The sequence below is a fragment of the Canis lupus genome, chromosome X (genome assembly GCF_011100685.1).
Source record: "Canis lupus familiaris isolate Mischka breed German Shepherd chromosome X, alternate assembly UU_Cfam_GSD_1.0, whole genome shotgun sequence".
NCBI lineage: Eukaryota > Metazoa > Chordata > Mammalia > Carnivora > Canidae > Canis > Canis lupus.
In genome coordinates, this window is record NC_049260.1 from 47,661,715 (window position 1) to 47,671,629 (window position 9,915).

At 43.7% G+C, this 9,915-nt stretch overlaps 1 pseudogene; it reads right to left on the reverse strand.

The window, feature by feature from the left end:
* Positions 1-8,103: 8,103 nt before the first annotated feature.
* On the reverse strand, positions 8,104-9,683 carry LOC100683154 (annotated as a pseudogene).
* Between the last annotated feature and the right edge of the window lie 232 nt (positions 9,684-9,915).

Here is a 9,915-nt window from a genome sequence, read left to right on the forward strand (position 1 = left end):
GGACTGTTTTTGATTCTTTCTTTTGAGGTGAGGTTTTCTTCTAGTCATTTTGCTTAGTGCAGAGTGGCCAAAAACAAGTTGTATTGGGAAAAGGAGAAAAAGAGAGAAGCGAAAGAAGGAAAGAAAAAAAAAGAAAAAAGAGAAAAGGAAGAAAAAACAGAAAAAAAAGAAAAAAGAGAGAAGAAAAAAGGAAAAAAGGGGGGCTGGCAAGCAAACGGAAATTTAAAACCAAAAAAACAAGGGGAAGTATCCTCTGATTCTGTGTACTGTTAGTCCCGCGACTGCCACAGAAACTTTCAGTGCTGTTTGGTCAATAATTTGTTTTTTCCCTGTCTGTCTAGCTGGTCTTCTGCGAGAGGGGCATGCTGTGCTGATTTTCATGTGTTAGCACCTGGGGTTGCTGCTCAGCCCCCTGCCCGGTTCAGGGCTCAGTAAAAGATGTTAAGCTGCTTATCCGGTGAGTACACTGTGAGACTTAGTGGGGATTGTTTACCCTGTGAGGCCCAAGGAGGAACAACCACAGTGGTGGCAGCCAGTGCTGGAGCCCTGGATTCAGCTCGGAAGTAACTAAGGAGCTCTCAGCCTACAGGGGCTTGGATGCTCCGGGGGCGGGGCCACTGATCTGCTCAGCTTGGGGCAGGAGTGTCCTTGCTGTCTGTGTCCTCCTGTCTTCAGCCTGTCCTGGGATGAGCGCGGGATCTTGGGCTGTGTCCCCAGCACCCTGTGCTCCTGGGCCTGTGCTGTTGGATTCCCACTCCTGGCCCCGCAGACCCTTCCACACAGAGCCTCTGCTGGAGCCTCTGCCGGAGCTGCTTCTGAGCTACTCCCGGGCCGCGCAGACCCCTCAGCGGGGAACCCCACCTGAGCTGCCTCCCAGCTGCCCCCGGGTCCATCCATGAGCGCTGCAGCCCTTTCAGGAGCTTGTCCATGGGGTGTGACGCGCTCTCCCCAGGTCGCAGGTGCTATGTTAGTGTCCCTGGGAGCCTGAGGGCATCCCCACCCTCCTGGGATCCTGCGCTAACTCCCTGCTAGCGCCTTTCTGCCCAGGAAGATTGGTGAACCCCCTGTTTTTCCCGGAGGGTGCTTTCCTGTCCTGGGGGCACTCGCCCCTCCCCCTTGGATGCCTTTTGTTTCTTTATTTCTTTTTTCCCGTCTTCCTACCTTGATAGAAGCGTGACTCTTCTCACTGTAGCATTCCAGCTGTTCTCTCTTTAATCTCAGGGCGAATTCGTAGATTTTCAGGATGATTTGAAGGTTATCTAGGTAATTTGGTGGGAACAGGTGACTTGGGCCACCTACTCTTCTGCCATCTTGCCCCCTTCTCCAGAAATGATCCTTAAAGCAGAAAGAGACAAGAGATCCATAACCTTTATGGGGAGAAGTATTAGCTTAACAGGAAACCTATCCACAGAGAACTGGCAGGCCAGAAAAGGATGGCAGGATATATTCAGGGTCATAAATGAGAAGAACCTGCAGCCAAGAATACTTTATCCAGCAACACTCTCATTCAGAATAGGAGAGATAAAGAGCTTCCAAGATAGCCAAAAACTGAAATATGTTACCACCAAACCAGCTCTAGAAGAAATATTAAGGGGGACTCTGTAAAAGAAAGAGGAAGCCCAAAGAAAAACTCCACAAAAAAGGGACTGAATAGGTATTATGATGACACTAAATTCATATCTTTCTTTTTTTTAATTTTTATTTATTTATGACAGTCACAGAGAGAGAGAGAGAGAGGCAGAGACATAGGCAGAGGGAGAAGCAGGCTCCATGCACCAGGAGCCCAATATGGGATTCGATCCCGGGTCTCCAGGATCGCGCCCTGGGCCAAAGGCAGGCGCCAAACCACTGCGCCACCCAGGGATCCCAAATTCATATCTTTCAATAGTAACTCTGAATGTGAATGGGCTTAATGACCCCATCCAAAGGTGCCGGGTTTCAGACTGGATAAAAGAACAAGACCCATCTATTTGCGATCTACAAGAAACTCATTTTAGACCTAAGGACATTGACAGCCTGACAATAAAAGGTTGGAAAACAATTTGCCATTCAAATGGTCCTGAAAAGAAAGCAGGGGTAGCCATTCTCATATCAGATGAATTAAAGTTTATCCCAAAGACTGTAGTAAGAAATGAAGAGGGACACTATATCATACTTAAAGGATCTATCCAAAAAGAGGACCTAACAATCATGAATATTTATACCCCAAATATGGGAGCTGCCAAGTATATAAATCAATCAATAACCAAACTTAAGACATACTTAGATAATAATACACTTAAACCGGGAGAGTTGAACATGGTGCTTTCTACAATCTATAGATCTTCTAAGCACAACATCTCCAAAGAAAGAAGAGCTTTCAATGATACACTGCTGCATCAGATGTATTTCACAGATATTTACAGAACTTTACATCCAAACTCAACTAAATACACATTCTTCACAATGCACATGGAACTTTCTCCAGAATAGACCATATACTGGGTCACAAATACGGTCTTAACTGATACCAAAAGATTGGGATAGTCCCTACATATTTCAGACCATAATGCTGTGAAGCTAGAACTAAACCAGAAGAAGAAGTTTGGAAGGATTTAAAACACATGGAGGTTAAGGACTATCCTGATAAAAGATGAAAGTGTCAACCAGGAAAATAGGGAAGAATTAAATAGATTCATGGAAACTAATGAGAATGAAGATACGACCTTCAAAATCTTTGGGATACAGCAAAAGAGTCCTGAGGGGGAAATACATCGCAATATAAGCATCCATCAAAAACTGGAAAGAACTCAAACACACAGGCTAACCCTACACCTAAAGGAGATGGAGAAGGAACAGCAAATAAAACCTACACCCAGCAGAAGAAGAGAGTTAATGAAGATTTGAGCAGAACTCAATGAAAGAGAGACCAGAACTGTGGAACAGATTAACAAAACCAGGAGTTGGTTCTTTGAAAGAATTAATAAGATAGATAAAGCATTAGTCAGCCTTATTAAAAAGAAGAGAGAAAAGACTCAAATTAATAAATCTTGAATGAGAAAGAAGAGATCATCAGCAATACAAAGGAAATAGAAACGATTTTAAACACATATTATGAGCAGCTATACGCCGATAAATTAGGCAATCTAGAAGAAATGGACGCATTTCTGGAGAAACACAAACTACCAAAACTGTAATAGGAAGAGAGACAAAACATGAACAGGTCAATTACCAGGGAGGAAATTGAAGCACTCATCAAAAACCTACCAAGGCACAAAAGTCCAGGGCCAGGTGGTTTCCCATAGGAATTCTATCAAACGTTTAAAGAAGAAACAAAACCTATTCTACTAAAGCTGTTCAGAAAGATAGAAAGAGATGGAGTACTTCCAAGCTCGTTCTATGAGGCCAGCATCACCTTAATTCCAAAACCAGAGAAAGACCCCACCGAAATGGAGAATTATAGACCAATATCCCTCATGAAAACATATGCAAAAATTATAAACAAGTTACTAGCCAATAGGATCCAACAATACATTAAGAAGATTATACCCCATGACCAAGTGGGATTTATCTCTGGCATGCAAGGCTGCTTCAACACTTGTAGGGCAATCAATGGGATAGATCATATCAGCAAGAGAAAACAAAAAGAACCATATGATCCTCTTAATACATGCAGAGAAAGCATTTGACAAAAGACAGCATTCATTCCTGATCAAGACTCTTCAGAGTGTAGGGATAGAGGGAACATTCCTCAACATCTTAAAAGCCATCTAAGAAAAGCCCACAGCAAATATAATTCTCAGTGGGGAAGCACTGGGAGCCTTTCCCCTAAGATCAGGAACAAGACAGGGATGTCCACTCTCACCACTGCTATTCAACATAGTACTAGAAGTCCTAGCCTCAGCAATCAGGCAACAAAAAGAAATAAAAGGCATTCAAATTGGCTAGAAGAAGTCAAACTCTTTCTCTTCGTGGATGACATGAAGTACGTAGAAAACCCCAGAGATTCCACCCCCACGTTTGCTAGAACTCATACAGCAATTCGACTTCGTGGCAGGATACAAAATCAATGCCTAGAAATCAGTGGCATTTCTATACACTAACAATGAGACTGAAGAAAGATAAATTAAGGAGCCAATCCCTTTTATAATGGTACCCAAAAGCATAAGATACCTAGGAATAAACCTAACCAAAGAGGTAAAGGATCTGTACACTAAAAACTACAAAACACTACTGAAAGACATTGAGGAAGGCACAAAGAGAAAAATATTCGATGCTCATGGATTGGAAAAATTAATATTGTGAAAATGTCAATGCTACTCAGGGCAATTTACACATTTAATGCAATACCTATCAAAATCCCATGGACTTACTTCAGGGTATTGGAACACATCATCTTAAGATTTATGTGGAATCAGAAAAGACCCCGAAAAGCCAGGGGAATATAAAAAAGAAAACTGTAGCTGGGGGCATCACAATGCCAGATTTCAGGTTGTACTACAAAGCTGTGGTCATCAAGACAGTGTGTTACTGGCACAAAATCAGACACATAGTGGATCCCTGGGTGGCTCAGCTGTTTCGCGCCTGCCTTTGGCCCAAGGTGCAATCCTGGAGTCCTGGGAAGGAGTCCCACATCAAGCTCCTGCCATGGAGCCTGTTCCTCCCTCCGGCTGTGTCTTTGCCTCTGTGTGTGTGTGTGTGTCTATTATGAATAAATAAATAAATCTTTAAGAAAGATACATATATCAATAGAACAGAATAGAGAATCCAGAAGTGCACCCTCATCTTTATGATCAGCTAATATTCGACAAAGCAGGAAAGACTATCCACTGGAAAAAAGACAGTCTCTATAATAAATGGTGCTGGGAAAATTGGACATCCACATGCAGAAGAATGAAACTAGACCACTCTCTTTCACCATACACAAAGATAAACTCAAAATGGATGAAAGATCTAAATGTGATACAAGATTCCATCGGAATCCTGGAGAAGAACACAGGTAAAACCCTTTTTGAACTTTCCCACAGCACCTTCTTGCAAGATACAAGCATGAAGGCAAGAGAAACAAAAGCAAAAATGAAGTATTGGACTTCATCAAGATAAAAAGCTTCTGCACAGCCAAGGAAAGAGCCAACAAAACTAAAAGGCAACCTACAGAATGGGAGAAGGTATTTACAAATGACGTATCAGATAAAGGGCTAGTATCCAAGATCTATAAAGAACCTAATAAACTCCACAGCAAAGAAACAAACAATCCTATCATGAAATGGGAAAAAGAAATGAATAGAGGAGGGAGGGGCAAGATGGCGGAAGAGTAGGGTCCCCAAATCACCTGTCCCCACCAAATTACCTAGATAACCTTCAAATCATCCTGAAAATCTACGAATTCTGCCTGAGATTTAAAGATAGAACAGCTGGAATGCTACCGTGAGAAGAGTTCGCGCTTCTATCAAGGTAGGAAGACGGGGCGGGGGGAGAAATAAAGAAACAAAGGGCATCCAAGGGGGAGGAGCCCCGCGAGAAGCCGGGCTATGCCGCAGCGAGTGTCCCCAGGAAAGGAAAGCTCCATCCCTGAGAATAGGAGCTTCACCAGTCTTCCCGGGCACGTAGGCACTCGCAGGGAGTTAGAGAAGGACCACAGGAAGAGCGGGGATGCCCTCAGGCTCCCTGGGACACTAACAGAGCAACTGCGCACCAGGGAGAGTGCGCCAAGCTCCCTAAAGGACTGCAGCGTGCACATGGCTGAACCCAGGAGCAGCTCGGAGGGACTCGGGCCTAGGCTCCGCAGAGAGGGGGCTGTGCGCCGGGAGCGTGAATCCAGCAGTGCTGGCCGCGGAGTACAGGGCGGCAGGGACAGAGCCCAGGATCCGGCCTCACCCTGGGACAGGCAGAGGCCAGGAGGGCCCAGGACAACAAGGACGCTCCTGCCCCGAGCTGAGCAGATCAGCGGCCCCGCCCCCGGAGCATCCTGGCCCCTGCAGACTGAGAGCTCTGTAGTTACTGCGGGAGCTGAATCCAGGGCTCCAGAGCTGGCCGCCGCCGCCACCGTGGTTGTTCCTCCTGAGGCCTCACAGGGTAAACAACCCCCACTGAGCCCTGCCCCAGGAAGAAGGCTGAGCAGCTCCCCCAAGTGCTAACACCTGAAAATCAGCACAACAGGCCCTTCCTCCAGAAGACCAGCTAGACGGACAAGTTCCAGGGGAAGTCAAGGGACTTACAGTATACAGAATCAGAAGATACTCCCCCGTGTGTTTGTTTGGTTGGTTTTTTTTTTTTTTTTTTTTTTTTTTTTTTGCTTTTTAATTTCTGTTTGATTCCCCCACCTTTTTTTATTTCCTTTGTTTCTTTTTCTGTCTCTTTCTCTTCTCTTTTTTCTTTTTTTCTTCCTTTTTTCTTTCCTTCTTTCTCTCCTCTCTTTTTCTCATTTTCCCAATACAACTTGTTTTTGGCCACTCTGCACTGAGCAAAATGACTAGAAGGAAAACCTCACCTCAAAAGAAAGAATCAGAAACAGTCCTCTCTCCCACAGAGTTACAAAATCTGGATTACAATTCAATGTCAGAAAGGCAATTCAGAAGCACTATTATGAAGCTTCTGTATGTTGGCAACTCGAACACCAAAAAAAATTAATTTATTATAAAAAAATAAACCTACTGGTGGCGTTAGAAAAAAGCATAAAGGACTCAAGAGAAATCATGACTGCAGAATTTAGATCTAATCAGGCAGAACTTAAAAATCAATTGAATGAGATGCAATCCAAACTAGAAGTCCTAACGATGAGGGTTAACAAGGTGGAAGAATGAGTGAGTGACATAGAAGACAAGTTGATGGCAAAGAGGAAAACTGAGGAAAAAAGAGACAAAAGACCATGAGGATAGATTAAGGGAAATAAGTGACAGCCTGAGGAAAAAAATCTATGTTTAATTGGGGTTCCCGAGGGCGCCAAAAGGGACAGAGATCAGAATATGTATTTGAACAAATCATAGCTGAAAAATTTCCTAATCTGGGAAGGGAAACAGGCATTCAGATCCAGGAAATAGAACCCCCGCTAAAATCAATAAAAACCATTCAATACCTCCACATTTAATAGTGAAGCTTGCAAATTCCAAAGATAAGGAGAAGATCCTTAAAGCAGCAAGAGAAAAGAAATCCCTAACTTATATGGGGAGGAGTATCAGATTAACAGCAGACCTCTCCACAGAGACCTGGCAGGTCAGAAAGGGCTGGCAGGATATATTCAGGGTCCTAAATGAGAGAAAAATGCAACCAAGAATACTTTATCCACCAAGGCTCTCATTCAGAATGGAAGGAGAGATAAAGAGCTCCCAAGACAGGCAGGAACTGAAAGAATATGTGACCTCCAAACCAGCTCTGCAAGAAATTTTAAGGGGGACTCTGAGAATTCCCCTTTAAGAAGAAGTCCAATGGAACAATCCACAAAAACAGGGACTGAATAGACATCATGATGACACTAAACTATCTTTCAATAGTAACTCTGAACGTGAATGGGCTTAATGACCCCATCAAAAGGCGCAGGGTGTCAGACTGGATAAAAAAGCAGGACCCATCTATTTGCTGTCTACAAGAGACTCATTTTAGACAGAAGGACACCTACAGCCTAAAAATAAAAGATTGGAGAACCATTGACCATTCAAATGGTCCTCAAAAGAAAGCAGGGGTAGTCATCCTTATATCAGATAAACTAAAATTTACCCCGAATACTGTAGTGAGAGATGAAGAGGGACACTATCTCATATTTAAAGGATCTATTCAACAAGAGGACTTAACAATCCTCAATATACATGCCCTGAATGTGGGAGCTGCCAAATATCAATCAATTAATAATCAAAGTTAATACATACTTAGATAATAATACATTTATACTTGGTGACTTCAATCTAGCATTTTCAACACTCCATAGGTCTTCTAAGAAGCTTATGGTTTATCTATCTTATTCATTCTTTCAAAGAACCAACTCCTGGTTTGGTTGATCTGTTCCACAGTTCTTCTGGTCTCGATTTCATTGAGTTCTGCTCGAACCTTTATTAACTCTCTTCTTCTGCTGGGTGTAGAATCTATTTGCTGTTTTTTGTCCAGCACCTTTAGACGCAGGAGTTCTGCGTCCTAGAAGAAATGGACGCATTTCTGGAAAGCCACAAACTACCAAAACAGGAACAGGAAGAAATAGAAAACCTGAACAGGCCAATAACCAGGGAGGAAATTGCAGCAGTCATCAAAAACCTCCCAAGATACAATAGTCCAGGCCAGATGGCTTCCCAGGGGAATTCTATCAAATGTTTAAAGAAGAAACCATACCTATTCTACTAAAGCTGTTTGGAAAGATAGAAAGTGATGGAGTACTTCCAAATTTGTTCTATGAGGCCAGCATCACCTTAATTCCAAAACCAGACAAAGACCCCACCAAAAAGGAGAATGATAGACCAACATCTCTGATGAAAATGGATGCAAAATTCTCCACAAGACACTAGCGAATAGTATCCAAGAGTACATTAAGAAAATTATTCACCATGACCAAGTAGGATTTATTCCTGGGACACAAGGCTGGTTCAACACTCGTAAAACAATCAATGTGATTCATCATATCACCAAGAGAAAAACCAAGAACCATAGGATCCTCTCATTAGATGTAGAGAAAGCATTTGACAAAATACAGCGTCCATTCCTGATCAAAACTCTTCAGAGTGTAGGGATAGAGGGAACATTCCTCAGCATCTTAAAAGCCATCTATGAAAAGCCCACAGCAAATATCATTCTCAATGGGGAAGCACTGGCAGCCTTCCCCGTAAGATCAGGAACAAGACAGGGATGTCCACTCTCACCAGTGCTATCCAACATAGTACTGGAAGTTCTAGCCTCAGCAATCAGACAACAAAAAGGCATTCGAATTGGCAAAGAAGAAGTCAAACTCTCCCTCTTTGCCGATGACATGATACTCTATATAGACAACCCAAAAGACTCCACCCCAAGATGGCTAGAACTCATACATCAATTTGGCAGTGTGGCAGGATACAAAATCAATGCCCAGAAGTCAGTGGCATTTCTCTACACTAACAATGAGACTGAAGAAAGAGAAATTAAGGAGTCAATCCCATTTACAATTGCACGCACGCTGTGGCGGATGACGTTCGCATGGCAGATGAAAGTCTCATAACTGTCCTTCTGTTGCTTGGTGTCTGCCCAGTGAATGTAGTTCTGGAAGGCGGCCTTGATCCAGGCTCTGTCTTCATAATACACAGCCTCCAGCTTCCAGTGGGACATGGGCGGGTTGGGCTACATGGGGGCACCTTCCCTCAGCAGGTCTGTGCTGACCTTGCAGACACTTGGCAGGTGCTTGCTGGTGATGTCAGTGGTTTCTACCGCTCAAGTCATGGATGAATGGACACTTTTATTAAACTTCAACCCCATGCTTGCAAGTTGGATCCCAGTTAGTTTAGCCTGTTCAGGACCCACGGGTGTCAGTGTACGGTCCTTTTCCAGGGAGGCATCCACGTGGTACTGGGAGTGCCTGATGAGGAAGATGTGTCATGTGGCCTTGGCTTGCAGTGATCCAGCCTGGATACCAGTGCTTCTTTTCCAGAGTTCAGGTTCCTCTTCCACAGGTTGACCAAGGACAGTGGTTCTTGCCTGCAAAGGGATGTAGTTGACATTGATAAACTGCGCTGGGGTCCAGACTTGCAGTTCATGTGCAGTGCTGGCCAGAAGATTCTCCTTATCTGGACAACAATAACAGCTGTGTCTCTCCCCTATAAATGGCATACCTGAGAGGCCCACTGTCATCTAGCTTTTGAAAGCAGTTTTCATTTTCCGTGCTTCTTCTCAATCATCTGGGCCAGGAAGTTCCCAAGTGCTGACAAAATGTCACTCACTTAATTGCTGCTGAAGCTGGCAACACCGGGAGCATGCTGTACTATTTAT